General features: G+C 43.4%; 19 non-coding genes across 19 annotated transcripts; all 19 read right to left on the reverse strand.

Moving 5' to 3' along the window:
• Nucleotides 1–540: 540 nt before the first annotated feature.
• On the reverse strand, nt 541–623 carry TRNAL-AAG (transfer RNA leucine (anticodon AAG)). The gene has a single exon. It is a non-coding gene; the product is annotated as a tRNA-Leu (tRNA).
• Nucleotides 624–2636: 2013 nt separating this feature from the next.
• TRNAL-AAG (transfer RNA leucine (anticodon AAG)) lies at nt 2637–2719 on the reverse strand. Its single transcript has one exon. It is a non-coding gene; the product is annotated as a tRNA-Leu (tRNA).
• Nucleotides 2720–2910: 191 nt separating this feature from the next.
• Nucleotides 2911–2993, reverse strand: TRNAL-CAG (transfer RNA leucine (anticodon CAG)). Its single transcript has one exon. It is a non-coding gene; the product is annotated as a tRNA-Leu (tRNA).
• Nucleotides 2994–4732: 1739 nt separating this feature from the next.
• On the reverse strand, nt 4733–4815 carry TRNAL-AAG (transfer RNA leucine (anticodon AAG)). The gene has a single exon. It is a non-coding gene; the product is annotated as a tRNA-Leu (tRNA).
• Nucleotides 4816–5006: 191 nt separating this feature from the next.
• TRNAL-CAG (transfer RNA leucine (anticodon CAG)) lies at nt 5007–5089 on the reverse strand. Its single transcript has one exon. It is a non-coding gene; the product is annotated as a tRNA-Leu (tRNA).
• A 1739-nt stretch (nt 5090–6828) lies between these two features.
• On the reverse strand, nt 6829–6911 carry TRNAL-AAG (transfer RNA leucine (anticodon AAG)). The gene has a single exon. It is a non-coding gene; the product is annotated as a tRNA-Leu (tRNA).
• Nucleotides 6912–8925: 2014 nt separating this feature from the next.
• On the reverse strand, nt 8926–9008 carry TRNAL-AAG (transfer RNA leucine (anticodon AAG)). The gene has a single exon. It is a non-coding gene; the product is annotated as a tRNA-Leu (tRNA).
• A 2014-nt stretch (nt 9009–11022) lies between these two features.
• On the reverse strand, nt 11023–11105 carry TRNAL-AAG (transfer RNA leucine (anticodon AAG)). Its single transcript has one exon. It is a non-coding gene; the product is annotated as a tRNA-Leu (tRNA).
• A 191-nt stretch (nt 11106–11296) lies between these two features.
• On the reverse strand, nt 11297–11379 carry TRNAL-CAG (transfer RNA leucine (anticodon CAG)). Its single transcript has one exon. It is a non-coding gene; the product is annotated as a tRNA-Leu (tRNA).
• Nucleotides 11380–12011: 632 nt separating this feature from the next.
• TRNAL-UAG (transfer RNA leucine (anticodon UAG)) lies at nt 12012–12094 on the reverse strand. The gene has a single exon. It is a non-coding gene; the product is annotated as a tRNA-Leu (tRNA).
• A 1024-nt stretch (nt 12095–13118) lies between these two features.
• Nucleotides 13119–13201, reverse strand: TRNAL-AAG (transfer RNA leucine (anticodon AAG)). Its single transcript has one exon. It is a non-coding gene; the product is annotated as a tRNA-Leu (tRNA).
• Nucleotides 13202–13392: 191 nt separating this feature from the next.
• Nucleotides 13393–13475, reverse strand: TRNAL-CAG (transfer RNA leucine (anticodon CAG)). Its single transcript has one exon. It is a non-coding gene; the product is annotated as a tRNA-Leu (tRNA).
• A 632-nt stretch (nt 13476–14107) lies between these two features.
• TRNAL-UAG (transfer RNA leucine (anticodon UAG)) lies at nt 14108–14190 on the reverse strand. The gene has a single exon. It is a non-coding gene; the product is annotated as a tRNA-Leu (tRNA).
• Nucleotides 14191–15214: 1024 nt separating this feature from the next.
• TRNAL-AAG (transfer RNA leucine (anticodon AAG)) lies at nt 15215–15297 on the reverse strand. Its single transcript has one exon. It is a non-coding gene; the product is annotated as a tRNA-Leu (tRNA).
• Nucleotides 15298–17584: 2287 nt separating this feature from the next.
• Nucleotides 17585–17667, reverse strand: TRNAL-CAG (transfer RNA leucine (anticodon CAG)). The gene has a single exon. It is a non-coding gene; the product is annotated as a tRNA-Leu (tRNA).
• Nucleotides 17668–18299: 632 nt separating this feature from the next.
• TRNAL-UAG (transfer RNA leucine (anticodon UAG)) lies at nt 18300–18382 on the reverse strand. The gene has a single exon. It is a non-coding gene; the product is annotated as a tRNA-Leu (tRNA).
• A 1023-nt stretch (nt 18383–19405) lies between these two features.
• TRNAL-AAG (transfer RNA leucine (anticodon AAG)) lies at nt 19406–19488 on the reverse strand. The gene has a single exon. It is a non-coding gene; the product is annotated as a tRNA-Leu (tRNA).
• Nucleotides 19489–21775: 2287 nt separating this feature from the next.
• On the reverse strand, nt 21776–21858 carry TRNAL-CAG (transfer RNA leucine (anticodon CAG)). The gene has a single exon. It is a non-coding gene; the product is annotated as a tRNA-Leu (tRNA).
• Nucleotides 21859–22490: 632 nt separating this feature from the next.
• TRNAL-UAG (transfer RNA leucine (anticodon UAG)) lies at nt 22491–22573 on the reverse strand. The gene has a single exon. It is a non-coding gene; the product is annotated as a tRNA-Leu (tRNA).
• Between the last annotated feature and the right edge of the window lie 424 nt (nt 22574–22997).

A 22997-nucleotide genomic window follows, 5' to 3' on the forward strand; every position in this document is an offset into this window, starting at 1 on the left:
GAATTTCTGCATACCAACGTTGCATAGATGGTACGTATGTGGTCGGTTTGGGATGGGTGGGAGGTCAAAAGCAGGGAAAAGTATGTCGCCTTCACTTCTAGTCTCCTCTTCTAGGCCTACCTGCCGTTCACTCACTCTGTCTTTGTTTCATTCTCTCCTTCCTCAACACCCCTTCTCACTCACTCGCTCTATCACTTGTGCTCTTTCCCCTTGCTCTGCATTTCATAGTGGAAACATCTCTTGAATGGAGCATTAGAAAATGAGGTTACATAAAATTAACAATCTACTTATTGGAAACCAAAAATATCACAAGTCTGAATGTAACCCATTTCATTAATAAAAGGGACTTTTTAAGCACCCCCCAAAAAACACATAAAACACCACGAGTGCTAGAAGAATATTATACGAGCTTGAAGACAGAATTGGGCAAATTAATTTGCAGTTGAAACTGAAGTTTGTTACTTATTCAGATATTATATGCACTGCCAATTTTTAGCTGAGATTCTAAAAGAACTCAGAGACAAAATGGACTTAAAGTTTTGTCAGAAGTGGGATTCAAACCCACGTCTCCAGGAGAGACTGCGGCCTTAACGCAGCGCCTTAGACCACTCGGCCATCCTGACCACATGTTGCTTGATCATCTACAGAGAGGGAAAGATATTGTGAACCAAAAAAAGCACACATCTTAGGTCATGAGTGGCTAGAGCAAGAAAAAAACTCACTGCACTTTTCCAAGTAGACAACCATATAAGCCCATGTGAGGGAAATGATCTGATTTTTTCTCTCTCAAGAAAAAAGTAGAGTAAACACACAATTGTCAGAAGTGGGATTTGAACCCACGCCTCCAGAAGAGACTGCAACCTGAACGCAGCACCTTAGACCACTCGGCCATCCTGACTTGCTTTTGTGGAACCTTCCACAGGCCAGGCAGCCATGCAAGTGGGGTACCGAAAAGGCATGCCCTCAATTTATTTATCCTATTATAAGTACTTCCAACAGATCTTTGAACAATCCATAGAGAGCAGTACCTATGAAGAACTCTTTAGACCATTAAGGCGTACAAAGAGAAAGTGCTATTAACCAGCCACTTGAACGGCCCAAAGCTGCTTTGAAATTGAGTCAACAGCCACCTCTTGGCTAGCTAAAGCAAATTCAACAAGGAATTTCAATGTCACAACATTGGGTGGAATACGCAAATCTAAGCAGCCCCTGATCACAGACTGAGGAAATTGCCGTAAGTGTGCTGGAGTCCAACTGTCTACCAGATGCTAGGCATTCTTCCATATTTGCATGGCCTTTCTGGCCAGGGCATACAAGAGCATGACTCTTCCAGATGAGCTCTTACATGGGTCCTATGCTCATATAGTAAGGACTGCACTTTGTCAGCAAGACTTTATACAACCGAAATATATGAGAAACCCCAGCTCTCTTGACTAGATGAGGACGGAATCACATCCCAGGTGAAGACCAACAGATGCAACTTCCATCAGATGTTAACCTGAAAAAGGAGATTATATCTCAAAAAGTCATGTCAGAAGTGAGATTCGAACCCACGCCTCCAGAGGAGACTGTGGCCTAAACACAGCGCCTTAGACCACTCGGCCATCCTGACAGCAAAGAGTCTTAAGAAATGTATAAAAGTCACTCAGAAATTTATGCCTCCATGCAAGCCTGAAATAATTTAAACCTTCAAACACAAGTTGCAACTTTATGCACAGGACAATAAACACAGAAGTTCACATGTGAAAGCATTTCATTTCACAGGTGTACAATTTTTATGCTTTTAGAATACCTCATACCTCTCACCAGCTATTTAGGGTCCTGTATCCTACTCACAAAATTACCTTGCCTGCGACCTCTCTCTCTAAACAAACAACTAATGCACAGGAAGTAGGAAGGCAGAAGGTGGGGCATATTATGCAAATGTATGCTGTCATTGTGCCTTGCAGATTCATGCAGGATTTCTAGATCCTTGCTGGATACAAGAGAGCAGACCTTGTTTCAGATCAACTGTCCCTAGCACGGAACGTCTGAGCACATGCAGTCTTTTGCTCTCTAGCCCCTGGCCTGGGACTCACCCTCACTGGCTGAGGCGTGAATTTCTGCATACCAACGTTGCATAGATGGTACGTTTGTGGTCGGTTTGGGATGGGTGGGAGGTCAAAAGCAGGAAAAAGTATGTCGCCTTCACTTCTAGTCTCCTCTTCTAGGCCTACCTGCCGTTCACTCACTCTGTCTTTGTTTCATTCTCTCCTTCCTCAACACCCCTTCTCACTCACTCGCTCTATCACTTGTGCTCTTTCCCCTTGCTCTGCATTTCATAGTGGAAACATCTCTTGAATGGAGCATTAGAAAATGAGGTTACATAAAATTAACAATCTACTTATTGGAAACCAAAAATATCACAAGACTGAATGTAACCCATTTCATTAATAAAAGGGACTTTTTAAGCACCCCCCAAAAAACACATAAAACACCACGAGTGCTAGAAGAATATTATACGAGCTTGAAGACAGAATTGGGCAAATTAATTTGCAGTTGAAACTGAAGTTTGTTACTTATTCAGATATTATATGCACTGCCAATTTTTAGCTGAGATTCTAAAAGAACTCAGAGACAAAATGGACTTAAAGTTTTGTCAGAAGTGGGATTCGAACTCACGCCTCCAGGAGAGACTGCGGCCTTAACGCAGCGCCTTAGACCACTCGGCCATCCTGACCACATTTGCTTGATCATCTACAGAGAGGGAAAGATATTGTGAACCAAAAAAAGCACACAACTTAGGTCATGAGTGGCTAGAGCAAGAAAAATACTCACTGCACTTTTCCAAGTAGACAACCATATAAGCCCATGTGAGGGAAATGATCTGATTTTTTCTCTCCCAAGAAAAAGGTAGAGTAAACACACAATTGTCAGAAGTGGGATTTGAACCCACGCCTCCAGAAGAGACTGCGACCTGAACGCAGCGCCTTAGACCACTCGGCCATCCTGACTTGCATTTGTGAAACCTTCCACAGGCCAAACAGCCATGCAAGTGGGGTACCGAAAAGGCATGCCCTCAATTTATTTATCCTATTATAAGTACTTCCAACAGATCTTTGAACAATCCATAGAGAGCAGTACCTATGAAGAACTCTTTAGACCTTTAAGGCGTACAAAGAGAAAGTGCTATTAACCAGCCACTTGAAAGGCCCAAAGCTGCTTTGAAATTGAGTCAACAGCCACCTCTTGGCTAGCTAAAGCAAATTCAACAAGGAATTTCAATGTCACAACATAGGGTGGAATACGCAAATCTAAGCAGCCCCTGATCACAGCCCTGAGGAAATTGCCGTAAGTGTGCTGGAGTCCGACTGTCTACCAGATGCTAGGCATTCTTCCATATTTGCATGGCCTGTCTGGCCAGGGCATACAAGAGCATGACTCTTCCAGATGAGCTCTTACATGGGTCCTATGCTCATATAGTAAGGACTGCACTTTGTCAGCAAGACTTTATACAACCGAAATATATGAGAAACCCCAGCTCTCTTGACTAGATGAGGACGGAATCACATCCCAGGTGAAGACCAACAGATGCAACTTCCATCAGATGTTAACCTGAAAAAGGAGATTACATCTCCAAAAGTCATGTCAGAAGTGGGATTCGAACCCACGCCTCCAGAGGAGACTGCGGCCTAAACACAGCTCCTTAGACCACTCGGCCATCCTGACAGTGCAGAGTCTTAAGAAATGTATAAAAGTCACTCAGAAATTTCTGCCTCCGTGCAAGCCTGAAATAATTTAAACCTTCAAACACAAGGTGCAACTTTATGCACAGGACAATAAACACAGAAGATCACATGTGAAAGCATTTCATTTCACAGGTGTACAATTTTTATGCTTTTAAAATACCTCATACCTCTCACCAGCTATTTAGGGTCCTGTATCCTACTCACAAAATTACCTTGCCTGCGACCTCTCTCTCTACACAAACAACTACTGCACAGGAAGTAGGAAGGCAGAAGGTGGGGCATATTATGCAAATGTATGCTGTCATTGTGCCTTGCAGATTCATGCAGGATTTCTAGATCCTTGCTGGATACAAGAGAGCAGACCTTGTTTCAGATCAACTGTCCCTAGCAGGGAACGTCTGAGCACATGCAGTCTTTTGCTCTCTAGCCCCTGGCCTGGGACTTACCCTCACTGGCTGAGGCGTGAATTTCTGCATACCAACGTTGCATAGATGGTACGTTTGTGGTCGGTTTGGGATGGGTGGGAGGTCAAAAGCATGGAAAAGTATGTCGCCTTCACTTCTAGTCTCCTCTTCTAGGCCTACCTGCCGTTCACTCACTCTGTCTTTGTTTCATTCTCTCCTTCCTCAACACCCCTTCTCACTCACTCGCTCTATCACTTGTGCTCTTTCCCCTTGCTCTGCATTTCATAGTGGAAACATCTCTTGAATGGAGCATTAGAAAATGAGGTTACATAAAATTAACAATCTACTTATTGGAAACCAAAAATATCACAAGACTGAATGTAACCCATTTCATTAATAAAAGGGACTTTTTAAGCACCCCCCAAAAAAGACATAAAACACCACGAGTGCTAGAAGAATATTATACGAGCTTGAAGACAGAATTGGGCAAATTAATTTGCAGTTGAAACTGAAGTTTGTTACTTATTCAGATATTATATGCACTGCCAATTTTTAGCTGAGATTCTAAAAGAACTCAGAGACAAAATGGACTTAAAGTTTTGTCAGAAGTGGGATTCGAACCCACGCCTCCAGGAGAGACTGCGGTCTTAACGCAGCGCCTTAGACCACTCGGCCATCCTGACCACATTTGCTTGAACATCTACAGAGAGGGAAAGATATTGTGAACCAAAAAAAGCACACAACTTAGGTCATGAGTGGCTAGAGCAAGAAAAAAACTCACTGCACTTTTCCAAGTAGACAACCATATAAGCCCATGTGAGGGAAATGATCTGATTTTTACTCTCCCAAGAAAAAAGTAGAGTAAACACACAATTGTCAGAAGTGGGATTTGAACCCACGCCTCCAGAAGAGACTGCGACCTGAACGCAGCGCCTTAGACCACTCGGCCATCCTGACTTGCATTTGTGGAACCTTCCACAGGCCAGACAGCCATGCAAGTGGAGTACCGAAAAGGCATGCCCTCAATTTATTTATCCTATTATAAGTACTTCCAACAGATCTTTGAACAATCCATAGAGAGCAGTACCTATGAAGAACTCTTTAGACCTTTAAGGCGTACAAAGAGAAAGTGCTATTAACCAGCCACTTGAAAGGCCCAAAGCTGCTTTGAAATTGAGTCAACAGCCACCTCTTGGCTAGCTAAAGCAAATTCAACAAGGAATTTCAATGTCACAACATAGGGTGGAATACGCAAATCTAAGCAGCCCCTGATCACAGCCCTGAGGAAATTGCCGTAAGTGTGCTGGAGTCCAACTGTCTACCAGATGCTAGGCATTCTTCCCTATTTGCATGGCCTGTCTGGCCAGGGCATACAAGAGCATGACTCTTCCAGATAAGCTCTTACATGGGTCCTATGCTCATATAGTAAGGACTGCACTTTGTCAGCAAGACTTTATACAACCGAAATATATGAGAAACCCCAGCTCTCTTGACTAGATGAGGACGTAATCACATCCTAGGTGAAGTCCAACAGATGCAACTTCCATCAGATGTTAACCTGAAAAAGGAGATTACATCTCCAAAAGTCATGTCAGTAGTGGGATTCGAACCCACACCTCCAGAGGAGACTGCGGCCTAAACACAGCGCCTTAGACCACTCGGCCATCCTGACAGTGCAGAGTCTTAAGAAATGTATAAAAGTCACTCAGAAATTTCTGCCTCCATGCAAGCCAGAAATAATTTAAACCTTCAAACACAAGGTGCAACTTTATGCACAGGACAATAAACACAGAAGATCACATGTGAAAGCATTTAATTTCACAGGTGTACAATTTTTATGCTTTTAGAATACCTCATACCTCTCACCAGCTATTTAGGGTCCTGTATCCTACTCACAAAATTACCTTGCCTGCGACCTCTCTCTCTACACAAACAACTACTGCACAGGAAGTAGGAAGGCAGAAGGTGGGGCATATTATGCAAATGTATGCTGTCATTGTGCCTTGCAGATTCATGCAGGATTTCTAGATCCTTGCTGGATACAAGAGAGCAGACCTTGTTTCAGATCAACTGTCCCTAGCAGGGAACGTCTGAGCACATGCAGTCTTTTGCTCTCTAGCCCCTGGCCTGGGACTTTCCCTCACTGGCTGAGACGTGAATTTCTGCATACCAACGTTGCATAGATGGTACGTTTGTGGTCAGTTTGGGATGGGTGGGAGGTCAAAAGCAGGGAAAAGTATGTCGCCTTCACTTCTAGTCTCCTCTTCTAGGCCTACCTGCTGTTCACTCACTCTGTCTTTGTTTCATTCTCTCCTTCCTCAACACCCCTTCTCACTCACTCGCTCTATCACTTGTGCTCTTTCCCCTTGCTCTGCATTTCATAGTGGAAACATCTCTTGAATGGAGCATTAGAAAATGAGGTTACATAAAATTAACAATCTACTTATTGGAAACCAAAAATATCACAAGACTGAATGTAACCCATTTCATTAATAAAAGGGACTTTTTAAGCACCCCCCAAAAAACACATAAAACACCACGAGTGCTAGAAGAATATTATACGAGCTTGAAGACAGAATTGGGCAAATTAATTTGCAGTTGAAACTGAAGTTTGTTACTTATTCAGATATTATATGCACTGCCAATTTTTAGCTGAGATTCTAAAAGAACTCAGAGACAAAATGGACTTAAAGTTTTGTCAGAAGTGGGATTCGAACCCACGCCTCCAGGAGAGACTGCGGCCTTAACGCAGCGCCTTAGACCACTCGGCCATCCTGACCACATTTGCTTGATCATCTACAGAGAGGGAAAGATATTGTGAACCAAAAAAAGCACACAACTTAGGTCATGAGTGGCTAGAGCAAGAAAAAAACTCACTGCACTTTTCCAAGTAGACAACCATATAAGCCCATGTGAGGGAAATGATCAGATTTTTTCTCTCCCAAGAAAAAAGTAGAGTAAACACACAATTGTCATTAGTGGGATTTGAATCCACGCCTCCAGAAGAGACTGCGACCTGAACGCAGCGCCTTAGACCACTCGGCCATCCTGACTTGCATTTGTGGAACCTTCCACAGGCCAGACAGCCATGCAAGTGGGGTACCGAAAAGGCATGCTCTCAATTTATTTATCCTATTATAAGTACTTCCAACAGATCTTTGAACAATCCATAGAGAGCAGTACCTATGAAGAACTCTTTAGACCTTTAAGGCGTACAAAGAGAAAGTGCTATTAACCAGCCACTTGAAAGGCCCAAAGCTGCTTTGAAATTGAGTCAACAGCCACCTCTTGGCTAGCTAAAGCAAATTCAACAAGGAATTTCAATGTCACAACATAGGGTGGAATACGCAAATCTAAGAAGCCCCTGATCACAGCCCTGAGGAAATTGCCGTAAGTGTGCTGGAGTCCAACTGTCTACCAGATGCTAGGCATTCTTCCATATTTGCATGGCCTGTCTGGCCAGGGCATACAAGAGCATGACTCTTCCAGATGAGCTCTTACATGGGTCCTATGCTCATATAGTAAGGACTGCACTTTGTCAGCAAGACTTTATACAACCGAAATATATGAGAAACCCCAGCTCTCTTGACTAGATGAGGACGGAATCACATCCCAGGTGAAGACCAACAGATGCAACTTCCATCAGATGTTAACCTGAAAAAGGAGATTACATCTCCAAAAGTCATGTCAGAAGTGGGATTTGAACCCACGCCTCCAGAGGAGACTGCAGCCTAAACACAGCTCCTTAGACCACTCGGCCATCCTGACAGTGCAGAGTCTTAAGAAATGTATAAAAGTCACTCAGAAATTTCTGCCTCCATGCAAGCCTGAAATAATTTAAACCTTCAAACACAAGGTGCAACTTTATGCACAGGACAATAAACACAGAAGATCACATGTGAAAGCATTTCATTTCACAGGTGTACAATTTTTATGCTTTTAGAATACCTCATACCTCTCACCAGCTATTTAGGGTCCTGTATCCTACTCACAAAATTACCTTGCCTGCGACCTCTCTATCTACACAAACAACTACTGCACAGGAAGTAGGAAGGCAGAAGGTGGGGCATATTATGCAAATGTATGCTGTCATTGTGCCTTGCAGATTCATGCAGGATTTCTAGATCCTTGCTGGATACAAGAGAGCAGACCTTGTTTCAGATCAACTGTCCCTAGCAGGGAACGTCTGAGCACATGCAGTCTTTTGCTCTCTAGCCCCTGGCCTGGGACTTACCCTCACTGGCTGAGGCGTGAATTTCTGCATACCAACGTTGCATAGATGGTACGTTTGTGGTCGGTTTGGGATGGGTGGGAGGTCAAAAGCAGGGAAAAGTATGTCGCCTTCACTTCTAGTCTCCTCTTCTAGGCCTACCTGCCGTTCCACTCACTCTGTCTTTGTTTCATTCTCTCCTTCCTCAACACCCCTTCTCACTCACTCGCTCTATCACTTGTGCTCTTTCCTCTTGCTCTGCATTTCATAGTGGAAACATCTCTTGAATGGAGCATTAGAAAATGAGGTTACATAAAATTAACAATCTACTTATTGGAAACCAAAAATATCACAAGACTGAATGTAACCCATTTCATTAATAAAAGGGACTTTTTAAGCACCCCCCAAAAAACACATAAAACACCACGAGTGCTAGAAGAATATTATACGAGCTTGAAGACAGAATTGGGCAAATTAATTTGCAGTTGAAACTGAAGTTTGTTACTTATTCAGATATTATATGCACTGCCAATTTTTAGCTGAGATTCTAAAAGAACTCAGAGACAAAATGGACTTAAAGTTTTGTCAGAAGTGGGATTCGAACCCACGCCTCCAGGAGAGACTGCGGCCTTAACGCAGCGCCTTAGACCACTCGGCCATCCTGACCACATTTGCTTGATCATCTACAGAGAGGGAAAGATATTGTGAACCAAAAAAAGCACACATCTTAGGTCATGAGTGGCTAGAGCAAGAAAAAAACTCACTGCACTTTTCCAAGTAGACAACCATATAAGCCCATGTGAGGGAAATGATCAGATTTTTTCTCTCCCAAGAAAAAAGTAGAGTAAACACACAATTGTCAGTAGTGGGATTTGAATCCACGCCTCCAGAAGAGACTGCGACCTGAACGCAGCGCCTTAGACCACTCGGCCATCCTGACTTGCATTTGTGGAACCTTCCACAGGCCAGACAGCCATGCAAGTGGGGTACCGAAAAGGCATGCTCTCAATTTATTTATCCTATTATAAGTACTTCCAACAGATCTTTGAACAATCCATAGAGAGCAGTACCTATGAAGAACTCTTTAGACCTTTAAGGCGTACAAAGAGAAAGTGCTATTAACCAGCCACTTGAAAGGCCCAAAGCTGCTTTGAAATTGAGTCAACAGCCACCTCTTGGCTAGCTAAAGCAAATTCAACAAGGAATTTCAATGTCACACCATAGGGTGGAATACGCAAATCTAAGCAGCCCCTGATCACAGCCCTGAGGAAATTGCCGTAAGTGTGCTGGAGTCCAACTGTCTACCAGATGCTAGGCATTCTTCCATATTTGCATGGCCTGTCTGGCCAGGGCATACAAGAGCATGACTCTTCCAGATGAGCTCTTACATGGGTCCTATGCTCATATAGTAAGGACTGCACTTTGTCAGCAAGACTTTATACAACCGAAATATATGAGAAACCCCAGCTCTCTTGACTAGATGAGGACGGAATCACATCCCAGGTGAAGACCAACAGATGCAACTTCCATCAGATGTTAACCTGAAAAAGGAGATTACATCTCCAAAAGTCATGTCAGAAGTGGGATTTGAACCCACGCCTCCAGAGGAGACTGCGGCCTAAACACAGCTCCTTAGACCACTCGGCCATCCTGACAGTGCAGAGTCTTAAGAAATGTATAAAAGTCACTCAGAAATTTCTGCCTCCATGCAAGCCTGAAATAATTTAAACCTTCAAACACAAGGTGCAACTTTATGCACAGGACAATAAACACAGAAGATCACATGTGAAAGCATTTCATTTCACAGGTGTACAATTTTTATGCTTTTAGAATACCTCATACCTCTCACCAGCTATTTAGGGTCCTGTATCCTACTCACAAAATTACCTTGCCTGCGACCTCTCTATCTACACAAACAACTACTGCACAGGAAGTAGGAAGGCAGAAGGTGGGGCATATTATGCAAATGTATGCTGTCATTGTGCCTTGCAGATTCATGCAGAATTTCTAGATCCTTGCTGGATACAAGAGAGCAGACCTTGTTTCAGATCAACTGTCCCTAGCAGGGAACGTCTGAGCACATGCAGTCTTTTGCTCTCTAGCCCCTGGCCTGGGACTTACCCTCACTGGCTGAGGCGTGAATTTCTGCATACCAACGTTGCATAGATGGTACGTTTGTGGTCGGTTTGGGATGGGTGGGAGGTCAAAAGCAGGGAAAAGTATGTCGCCTTCACTTCTAGTCTCCTCTTCTAGGCCTACCTGCCGTTCCACTCACTCTGTCTTTGTTTCATTCTCTCCTTCCTCAACACCCCTTCTCACTCACTCGCTCTATCACTTGTGCTCTTTCCTCTTGCTCTGCATTTCATAGTGGAAACATCTCTTGAATGGAGCATTAGAAAATGAGGTTACATAAAATTAACAATCTACTTATTGGAAACCAAAAATATCACAAGACTGAATGTAACCCATTTCATTAATAAAAGGGACTTTTTAAGCACCCCCCAAAAAACACATAAAACACCACGAGTGCTAGAAGAATATTATACGAGCTTGAAGACAGAATTGGGCAAATTAATTTGCAGTTGAAACTGAAGTTTGTTACTTATTCAGATATTATATGCACTGCCAATTTTTAGCTGAGATTCTAAAAGAACTCAGAGACAAAATGGACTTAAAGTTTTGTCAGAAGTGGGATTCGAACCCACGCCTCCAGGAGAGACTGCGGCCTTAACGCAGCGCCTTAGACCACTCGGCCATCCTGACCACATTTGCTTGATCATCTACAGAGAGGGAAAGATATTGTGAACCAAAAAAAGCACACAACTTAGGTCATGAGTGGCTAGAGCAAGAAAAAAAATCACTGCACTTTTCCAAGTAGACAACCATATAAGCCCATGTGAGGGAAATTATCTGATTTTTTCTCTTCCAAGAAAAAAGAAGAGTAAACACACAATTGTCAGAAGTGGGATTTGAACCCACGCCTCCAGAAGAGACTGCGACCTGAACGCAGCGCCTTAGACCACTCGGCCATCCTGACTTGCATTTGTGGAACCTTCCACAGGCCAGACAGCCATGCAAGTGGGGTACCGAAAAGGCATGCCCTCAATTTATTTATCCTATTATAAGTACTTCCAACAGATCTTTGAACAATCCATAGAGAGCAGTACCTATGAAGAACTCTTTAGACCTTTAAGGCGTACAAAGAGAAAGTGCTATTAACCAGCCACTTGAAAGGCCCAAAGCTGCTTTGAAATTGAGTCAACAGCCACCTCTTGGCTAGCTAAAGCAAATTCAACAAGGAATTTCAATGTCACAACATAGGGTGGAATACGCAAATCTAAGCAGCCCCTGATCACAGCCCTGAGGAAATTGCCGTAAGTGTGCTGGAGTCCAACTGTCTACCAGATGCTAGGCATTCTTCCATATTTGCATGGCCTGTCTGGCCAGGGCATACAAGAGCATGACTCTTCCAGATGAGCTCTTACATGGGTCCTATGCTCATATAGTAAGGACTGCACTTTGTCAGCAAGACTTTATACAACCGAAATATATGAGAAACCCCAGCTCTCTTGACTAGATGAGGACGGAATCACATCCCAGGTGAAGACCAACAGATGCAACTTCCATCAGATGTTAACCTGAAAAAGGAGATTACATCTCCAAAAGTCATGTCAGAAGTGGGATTCGAACCCACGCCTCCAGAGGAGACTGCGGCCTAAACACAGCGCCTTAGACCACTCGGCCATCCTGACAGTGCAGAGTCTTAAGAAATGTATAAAAGTCACTCAGAAATTTCTGCCTCCATGCAAGCCTGAAATAATTTAAACCTTCAAACACAAGGTGCAACTTTATGCACAGGACAATAAACACAGAAGATCACATGTGAAAGCATTTCATTTCACAGGTGTACAATTTTTATGCTTTTAAAATACCTCATACCTCTCACCAGCTATTTAGGGTCCTGTATCCTACTCACAAAATTACCTTGCCTGCGACCTCTCTCTCTACACAAACAACTGCTGCACAGGAAGTAGGAAGGCAGAAGGTGGGGCATATTATGCAAATGTATGCTGTCATTGTGCCTTGCAGATTCATGCAGGATTTCTAGATCCTTTCTGGATACAAGAGAGCAGACCTTGTTTCAGATCAACTGTCCCTAGCAGGGAACGTCTGAGCACATGCAGTCTTTTGCTCTCTAGCCCCTGGCCTGGGACTTACCCTCACTGGCTGAGGCGTGAATTTCTGCATACCAACGTTGCATAGATGGTACGTTTGTGGTCGGTTTGGGATGGGTGGTTGGTCAAAAGCATGGAAAAGTATGTCGCCTTCACTTCTAGTCTCCTCTTCTAGGCCTACCTGCCGTTCACTCACTCTGTCTTTGTTTCATTCTCTCCTTCCTCAACACCCCTTCTCACTCACTCGCTCTATCACTTGTGCTCTTTCCCCTTGCTCTGCATTTCATAGTGGAAACATCTCTTGAATGGAGCATTAGAAAATGAGGTTACATAAAATTAACAATCTACTTATTGGAAACCAAAAATATCACAAGACTGAATGTAACCCATTTCATTAATAAAAGGGACTTTTTAAGCACCCCCCAAAAAACACATAAAACACCACGAGTGCTAGAAGAATATTATACGAGCTTGAAGACAGAATTGGGCAAATTAATTTGCAGTTGAAACTGAAGTTTGTTACTTATTCAGATATTATATGCACTGCCAATTTTTAGCTGAGATTCTAAAAGAACTCAGAGACAAAATGGACTTAAAGTTTTGTCAGAAGTGGGATTCGAACCCACGCCTCCAGGAGAGACTGCGGCCTTAACGCAGCGCCTTAGACCACTCGGCCATCCTGACCACATTTGCTTGATCATCTACAGAGAGGGAAAGATATTGTGAACCAAAAAAAGCACACATCTTAGGTCATGAGTGGCTAGAGCAAGAAAAAAACTCACTGCACTTTTCCAAGTAGACAACCATATAAGCCCATGTGAGGGAAATGATCTGATTTTTTCTCTCTCAAGAAAAAAGTAGAGTAAACACACAATTGTCAGAAGTGGGATTTGAACCCACGCCTCCAGAAGAGACTGCGACCTGAACGCAGCGCCTTAGACCACTCGGCCATCCTGACTTGCATTTGTGGAACCTTCCACAGGCCAGACAGCCATGCAAGTGGGGTACCGAAAAGGCATGCCCTCAATTTATTTATCCTATTATAAGTACTTCCAACAGATCTTTGAACAATCCATAGAGAGCAGTACCTATGAAGAACTCTTTAGACCTTTAAGGCGTACAAAGAGAAAGTGCTATTAACCAGCCACTTGAACGGAACAAAGCTGCTTTGAAATTGAGTCAACAGCCACCTCTTGGCTAGCTAAAGCAAATTCAACAAGGAATTTCAATGTCACAACATAAGGTGAAATACGCAAATCTAAGCAGCCCCTGATCACAGCCCTGAGGAAATTGCCGTAAGTGTGCTGGAGTCCAACTGTCTACCAGATGCTAGGCATTCTTCCATATTTGCATGGCCTGTCTGGCCAGGGCATACAAGAGCATGACTCTTCCAGATGAGCTCTTACATGGGTCCTATGCTCATATAGTAAGGACTGCACTTTGTCAGCAAGACTTTATACAACCGAAATATATGAGAAACCCCAGCTCTCTTGACTAGATGAGGACGGAATCACATCCCAGGTGAAGACCAACAGATGCAACTTCCATCAGATGTTAACCTGAAAAAGGAGATTACATCTCCAAAAGTCATGTCAGAAGTGGGATTCGAACCCACGCCTCCAGAGGAGACTGCGGCCTAAACACAGCGCCTTAGACCACTCGGCCATCCTGACAGTGCAGAGTCTTAAGAAATGTATAAAAGTCACTCAGAAATTTCTGCCTCCATGCAAGCCTGAAATAATTTAAACCTTCAAACACAAGGTGCAACTTTATGCACAGGACAATAAACACAGAAGATCACATGTGAAAGCATTTCATTTCACAGGTGTACAATTTTTATGCTTTTAGAATACCTCATACCTCTCACTAGCTATTTAGGGTCCTGTATCCTACTCACAAAATTACCTTGCCTGCGACCTCTCTCTCTACACAAACAACTACTGCACAGGAAGTAGGAAGGCAGAAGGTGGGGCATATTATGCAAATGTATGCTGTCATTGTGCCTTGCAGATTCATGCAGGATTTCTAGATCCTTGCTGGATACAAGAGAGCAGACCTTGTTTCAGATCAACTGTCCCTAGCAGGGAACGTCTGAGCACATGCAGTCTTTTGCTCTCTAGCCCCTGGCCTGGGGCTTACCCTCACTGGCTGAGGCGTGAATTTCTGCATACCAACGTTGCATAGATGGTACGTTTGTGGTCGGTTTGGGATGGGTGGGAGGTCAAAAGCAGGAAAAAGTATGTCGCCTTCACTTCTAGTCTCCTCTTCTAGGCCAACCTGCCGTTCACTCACTCTGTCTTTGTTTCATTCTCTCCTTCCTCAACACCCCTTCTCACTCACTCGCTCTATCACTTGTGCTCTTTCCCCTTGCTCTGCATTTCATAGTGGAAACATCTCTTGAATGGAGCATTAGAAAATGAGGTTACATAAAATTAACAATCTACTTATTGGAAACCAAAAATATCACAAGACTGAATGTAACCCATTTCATTAATAAAAGGGCCTTTTTAAGCACCCCGCAAAAAACACATAAAACACGACGAGTGCTAGAAGAATATTATACGAGCTTGAAGACAGAATTGGGCAAATTAATTTGCAGTTGAAACTGAAGTTTGTTACTTATTCAGATATTATATGCACTGCCAATTTTTAGCTGAGATTCTAAAAGAACTCAGAGACAAAATGGACTTAAAGTTTTGTCAGAAGTGGGATTCGAACCCACGCCTCCAGGAGAGACTGCGGCCTTAACGCAGCGCCTTAGACCACTCGGCCATCCTGACCACATTTGCTTGATCATCTACAGAGAGGGAAAGATATTGTGAACCAAAAAAAGCACACAACTTAGGTCATGAGTGGCTAGAGCAAGAAAAAAACTCACTGCACTTTTCCAAGTAGACATCCATATAAGCCCATGTGAGGGAAATGATCTGATTTTTTCACTCCCAAGAAAAAAGTAGAGTAAACACACAATTGTCAGAAGTGGGATTTGAACCCACGCCTCCAGAAGAGACTGCGACCTGAACGCAGCGCATTAGACCACTCGGCCATCCTGACTTGCATTTGTGGAACCTTCCACAGGCCAGACAGCCATGCAAGCGGGGTACCGAAAAGGCATGCCCTCAATTTATTTATCCTATTATAAGTACTTCCAACAGATCTTTGAACAATCCATAGAGAGCAGTACCTATGAAGAACTCTTTAGACCTTTAAGGCGTACAAAGATAAAGTGCTATTAACCAGCCACTTGAAAGGCCCAAAGCTGCTTTGAAATTGAGTCAACAGCCACCTCTTGGCTAGCTAAAGCAAATTCAACAAGGAATTTCAATGTCACAACATAGGGTGGAATACGCAAATCTAAGCAGCCCCTGATCACAGCCCTGAGGAAATTGCCGTAAGTGTGCTGGAGTCCAACTGTCTACCAGATGCTAGGCATTCTTCCATATTTGCATGGCCTGTCTGGCCAGGGCATACAAGAGCATGACTCTTCCAGATGAGCTCTTACATGGGTCCTATGCTCATATAGTAAGGACTGCACTTTGTCAGCAAGACTTTATACAACCGAAATATATGAGAAACCCCAGCTCTCTTGACTAGATGAGGACGGAATCACATCCCAGGTGAAGACCAACAGATGCAACTTCCATCAGATGTTAACCTGAAAAAGGAGATTATATCTCAAAAAGTCATGTCAGAAGGGAGATTTGAACCCACGCCTCCAGAGGAGACTGCGGCCTAAACACAGCGCCTTAGACCACTCGGCCATCCTGACAGTGAAGAGTCTTAAGAAATGTATAAAAGTCACTCAGAAATTTCTGCCTCCATGCAAGCCTGAAATAATTTAAACCTTCAAACACAAGGTGCAACTTTATGCACAGGACAATAAACACAGAAGATCACATGTGAAAGCATTTCATTTCACAGGTGTACAATTTTTATGCTTTTAAAATACCTCATACCTTTCACCAGCTATTTAGGGTCCTGTATCCTACTCACAAAATTACCTTGCCTGCGACCTCTCTCTCTACACAAACAACTACTGCACAGGAAGTAGGAAGGCAGAAGGTGGGGCATATTATGCAAATGTATGCTGTCATTGTGCCTTGCAGATTCATGCAGGATTTCTAGATCCTTGCTGGATACAAGAGAGCAGACCTTGTTTCAGATCAACTGTCCCTAGCAGGGAACGTCTGAGCACATGCAGTCTTTTGCTCTCTAGCCCCTGGCCTGGGACTTACCCTCACTGGCTGAGGCGTGAATTTCTGCATACCAACGTTGCATAGATGGTACGTTTGTGGTCGGTTTGGGATGGGTGGGAGGTCAAAAGCAGGGAAAAGTATGTCGCCCTCACTTCTAGTCTCCTCTTCTAGGCCTACCTGCCGTTCACTCACTCTGTCTTTGTTTCATTCTCTTTTTCCTCAACACCCCTTCTCACTCACTCGCTCTATCACTTGTGCTCTTTCCCCTTGCTCTGCATTTCATAGTGGAAACATCTCTTGAATGGAGCATTAGAAAATGAGGTTACATAAAATTAACAATCTACTTATTGGAAACCAAAAATATCACAAGACTGAATGTAACCCATTTCATTAATAAAAGGGACTTTTTAAGCACCCCCCAAAAAACACATAAAACACCACGAGTGCTAGAAGAATATTATACGAGCTTGAAGACAGAATTGGGCAAATTAATTTGCAGTTGAAACTGAAGTTTGTTACTTATTCAGATATTATATGCACTGCCAATTTTTAGCTGAGATTCTAAAAGAACTCAGAGACAAAATGGACTTAAAGTTTTGTCAGAAGTGGGATTCGAACCCACGCCTCCAGGAGAGACTGCGGCCTTAACGCAGCGCCTTAGACCACTCGGTCATCCTGACCACATTTGCTTGATCATCTACAGAGAGGGAAAGATATTGTGAACCAAAAAAAGCACACAACTTAGGTCATGAGTGGCTAGAGCAAGAAAAAAACTCACTGCACTTTTCCAAGTAGACAACCATATAAGCCCATGTGAGGGAAATGATCAGATTTTTTCTCTTCCAAGAAAAAAGTAGAGTAAACACACAATTGTCAGAAGTGGGATTTGAACCCACGCCTCCAGAAGAGACTGCGACCTGAACGCAGCGCCTTAGACCACTCGGCCATCCTGACTTGCATTTGTGGAACCTTCCACAGGCCAAACGGCCATGCAATTGGGGTACCGAAAAGGCATGCCCTCAATTTATTTATCCTATTATAAGTACTTCCAACAGATCTTTGAACAATCCATAGAGAGCAGTACCTATGAAGAACTCTTTAGACCTTTAAGGCGTACAAAGAGAAAGTGCTATTAACCAGCCACTTGAAAGGCCCAAAGCTGCTTTGAAATTGAGTCAACAGCCACCTCTTGGCTAGCTAAAGCAAATTCAACAAGGAATTTCAATGTCACAACATAGGGTGGAATACGCAAATCTAAGCAGCCCCTGATCACAGCCCTGAGGAAATTGCCGTAAGTGTGCTGGAGTCCAACTGTCTACCAGATGCTAGGCATTCTTCCATATTTGCATGGCCTGTCTGGCCAGGGCATACAAGAGCATGACTCTTCCAGATGAGCTCTTACATGGGTCCTATGCTCATATAGTAAGGACTGCACTTTGTCAGCAAGACTTTATACAACCGAAATATATGAGAAACCCCAGCTCTCTTGACTAGATGAGGACGGAATCACATCCCAGGTGAAGACCAACAGATGCAACTTCCATCAGATGTTAACCTGAAAAAGGAGATTACATCTCCAAAAGTCATGTCAGAAGTGGGATTCGAACCCACGCCTCCAGAGGAGACTGCGGCCTAAACACAGCGCCTTAGACCACTCGGCCATCCTGACAGTGCAGAGTCTTAAGAAATGTATAAAAGTCACTCAGAAATTTCTCATCCATGCAAGCCTGAAATAATTTAAACCTTCAAACACAAGGTGCAACTTTATGCACAGGACAATAAACACAGAAGATCACATGTGAAAGCATTTCATTTCACAGGTGTACAATTTTTATGCTTTTAAAATACCTCGTACCTCTCACCAGCTATTTAGGGTCCTGTATCCTACTCACAAAATTACCTTGCCTGCGACCTCTCTCTCTACACAAACAACTACTGCACAGGAAGTAGGAAGGCAGAAGGTGGGGCATATTATGCAAATGTATGCTGTCATTGTGCCTTGCAGATTCATGCAGGATTTCTAGATCCTTGCTGGATACAAGAGAGCAGACCTTGTTTCAGATCAACTGTCCCTAGCAGGGAACGTCTGAGCACATGCAGTCTTTTGCTCTCTAGCCCCTGGCCTGGGACTTACCCTCACTGGCTGAGGCGTGAATTTCTGCATACCAACGTTGCATAGATGGTACGTTTGTGGTCGGTTTGGGATGGGTGGGAGGTCAAAAGCAGGGAAAAGTATGTCGCCTTCACTTCTAGTCTCCTCTTCTAGGCCAACCTGCCGTTCACTCACTCTGTCTTTGTTTCATTCTCTCCTTCCTCAACACCCCTTCTCACTCACTCGCTCTATCACTTGTGCTCTTTCCCCTTGCTCTGCATTTCATAGTGGAAACATCTCTTGAATGGAGCATTAGAAAATGAGGTTACATAAAATTAACAATCTACTTATTGGAAACCAAAAATATCACAAGACTGAATGTAACCCATTTCATTAATAAAAGGGCCTTTTTAAGCACCCCGCAAAAAACACATAAAACACGACGAGTGCTAGAAGAATATTATACGAGCTTGAAGACAGAATTGGGCAAATTAATTTGCAGTTGAAACTGAAGTTTGTTACTTATTCAGATATTATATGCACTGCCAATTTTTAGCTGAGATTCTAAAAGAACTCAGAGACAAAATGGACTTAAAGTTTTGTCAGAAGTGGGATTCGAACCCACGCCTCCAGGAGAGACTGCGGCCTTAACGCAGCGCCTTAGACCACTCGGCCATCCTGACCACATTTGCTTGATCATCTACAGAGAGGGAAAGATATTGTGAACCAAAAAAAGCACACAACTTAGGTCATGAGTGGCTAGAGCAAGAAAAAAACTCACTGCACTTTTCCAAGTAGACATCCATATAAGCCCATGTGAGGGAAATGATCTGATTTTTTCACTCCCAAGAAAAAAGTAGAGTAAACACACAATTGTCAGAAGTGGGATTTGAACCCACGCCTCCAGAAGAGACTGCGACCTGAACGCAGCGCATTAGACCACTAGGCCATCCTGACTTGCATTTGTGGAACCTTCCACAGGCCAGACAGCCATGCAAGCGGGGTACCGAAAAGGCATGCCCTCAATTTATTTATCCTATTATAAGTACTTCCAACAGATCTTTGAACAATCCATAGAGAGCAGTACCTATGAAGAACTCTTTAGACCTTTAAGGCGTACAAAGATAAAGTGCTATTAACCAGCCACTTGAAAGGCCCAAAGCTGCTTTGAAATTGAGTCAACAGCCACCTCTTGGCTAGCTAAAGCAAATTCAACAAGGAATTTCAATGTCACAACATAGGGTGGAATACGCAAATCTAAGCAGCCCCTGATCACAGCCCTGAGGAAATTGCCGTAAGTGTGCTGGAGTCCAACTGTCTACCAGATGCTAGGCATTCTTCCATATTTGCATGGCCTGTCTGGCCAGGGCATACAAGAGCATGACTCTTCCAGATGAGCTCTTACATGGGTCCTATGCTCATATAGTAAGGACTGCACTTTGTCAGCAAGACTTTATACAACCGAAATATATGAGAAACCCCAGCTCTCTTGACTAGATGAGGACGGAATCACATCCCAGGTGAAGACCAACAGATGCAACTTCCATCAGATGTTAACCTGAAAAAGGAGATTATATCTCAAAAAGTCATGTCAGAAGGGAGATTTGAACCCACGCCTCCAGAGGAGACTGCGGCCTAAACACAGCGCCTTAGACCACTCGGCCATCCTGACAGTGAAGAGTCTTAAGAAATGTATAAAAGTCACTCAGAAATTTCTGCCTCCATGCAAGCCTGAAATAATTTAAACCTTCAAACACAAGGTGCAACTTTATGCACAGGACAATAAACACAGAAGATCACATGTGAAAGCATTTCATTTCACAGGTGTACAATTTTTATGCTTTTAAAATACCTCATACCTTTCACCAGCTATTTAGGGTCCTGTATCCTACTCACAAAATTACCTTGCCTGCGACCTCTCTCTCTACACAAACAACTACTGCACAGGAAGTAGGAAGGCAGAAGGTGGGGCATATTATGCAAATGTATGCTGTCATTGTGCCTTGCAGATTCATGCAGGATTTCTAGATCCTTGCTGGATACAAGAGAGCAGACCTTGTTTCAGATCAACTGTCCCTAGCAGGGAACGTCTGAGCACATGCAGTCTTTTGCTCTCTAGCCCCTGGCCTGGGACTTACCCTCACTGGCTGAGGCGTGAATTTCTGCATACCAACGTTGCATAGATGGTACGTTTGTGGTCGGTTTGGGATGGGTGGGAGGTCAAAAGCAGGGAAAAGTATGTCGCCCTCACTTCTAGTCTCCTCTTCTAGGCCTACCTGCCGTTCACTCACTCTGTCTTTGTTTCATTCTCTTTTTCCTCAACACCCCTTCTCACTCACTCGCTCTATCACTTGTGCTCTTTCCCCTTGCTCTGCATTTCATAGTGGAAACATCTCTTGAATGGAGCATTAGAAAATGAGGTTACATAAAATTAACAATCTACTTATTGGAAACCAAAAATATCACAAGACTGAATGTAACCCATTTCATTAATAAAAGGGACTTTTTAAGCACCCCCCAAAAAACACATAAAACACCACGAGTGCTAGAAGAATATTATACGAGCTTGAAGACAGAATTGGGCAAATTAATTTGCAGTTGAAACTGAAGTTTGTTACTTATTCAGATATTATATGCACTGCCAATTTTTAGCTGAGATTCTAAAAGAACTCAGAGACAAAATGGACTTAAAGTTTTGTCAGAAGTGGGATTCGAACCCACGCCTCCAGGAGAGACTGCGGCCTTAACGCAGCGCCTTAGACCACTCGGTCATCCTGACCACATTTGCTTGATCATCTACAGAGAGGGAAAGATATTGTGAACCAAAAAAAGCACACAACTTAGGTCATGAGTGGCTAGAGCAAGAAAAAAACTCACTGCACTTTTCCAAGTAGACAACCATATAAGCCCATGTGAGGGAAATGATCAGATTTTTTCTCTTCCAAGAAAAAAGTAGAGTAAACACACAATTGTCAGAAGTGGGATTTGAACCCACGCCTCCAGAAGAGACTGCGACCTGAACGCAGCGCCTTAGACCACTCGGCCATCCTGACTTGCATTTGTGGAACCTTCCACAGGCCAAACGGCCATGCAAGTGGGGTACCGAAAAGGCATGCCCTCAATTTATTTATCCTATTATAAGTACTTCCAACAGATCTTTGAACAATCCATAGAGAGCAGTACCTATGAAGAACTCTTTAGACCTTTAAGGCGTACAAAGAGAAAGTGCTATTAACCAGCCACTTGAAAGGCCCAAAGCTGCTTTGAAATTGAGTCAACAGCCACCTCTTGGCTAGCTAAAGCAAATTCAACAAGGAATTTCAATGTCACAACATAGGGTGGAATACGCAAATCTAAGCAGCCCCTGATCACAGCCCTGAGGAAATTGCCGTAAGTGTGCTGGAGTCCAACTGTCTACCAGATGCTAGGCATTCTTCCATATTTGCATGGCCTGTCTGGCCAGGGCATACAAGAGCATGACTCTTCCAGATGAGCTCTTACATGGGTCCTATGCTCATATAGTAAGGACTGCACTTTGTCAGCAAGACTTTATACAACCGAAATATATGAGAAACCCCAGCTCTCTTGACTAGATGAGGACGGAATCACATCCCAGGTGAAGACCAACAGATGCAACTTCCATCAGATGTTAACCTGAAAAAGGAGATTACATCTCCAAAAGTCATGTCAGAAGTGGGATTCGAACCCACGCCTCCAGAGGAGACTGCGGCCTAAACACAGCGCCTTAGACCACTCGGCCATCCTGACAGTGCAGAGTCTTAAGAAATGTATAAAAGTCACTCAGAAATTTCTCATTCATGCAAGCCTGAAATAATTTAAACCTTCAAACACAAGGTGCAACTTTATGCACAGGACAATAAACACAGAAGATCACATGTGAAAGCATTTCATTTCACAGGTGTACAATTTTTATGCTTTTAAAATACCTCATACCTCTCACCAGCTATTTAGGGTCCTGTATCCTACTCACAAAATTACCTTGCCTGCGACCTCTCTCTCTACACAAACAACTACTGCACAGGAAGTAGGAAGGCAGAAGGTGGGGCATATTATGCAAATGTATGCTGTCATTGTGCCTTGCAGATTCATGCAGGATTTCTAGATCCTTGCTGGATACAAGAGAGCAGACCTTGTTTCAGATCAACTGTCCCTAGCAGGGAACGTCTGAGCA

Source organism: Lissotriton vulgaris, chromosome 8, assembly GCF_964263255.1.
Source record: "Lissotriton vulgaris chromosome 8, aLisVul1.2, whole genome shotgun sequence".
In the NCBI taxonomy this organism is placed as follows: Eukaryota; Metazoa; Chordata; class Amphibia; order Caudata; family Salamandridae; genus Lissotriton; species Lissotriton vulgaris.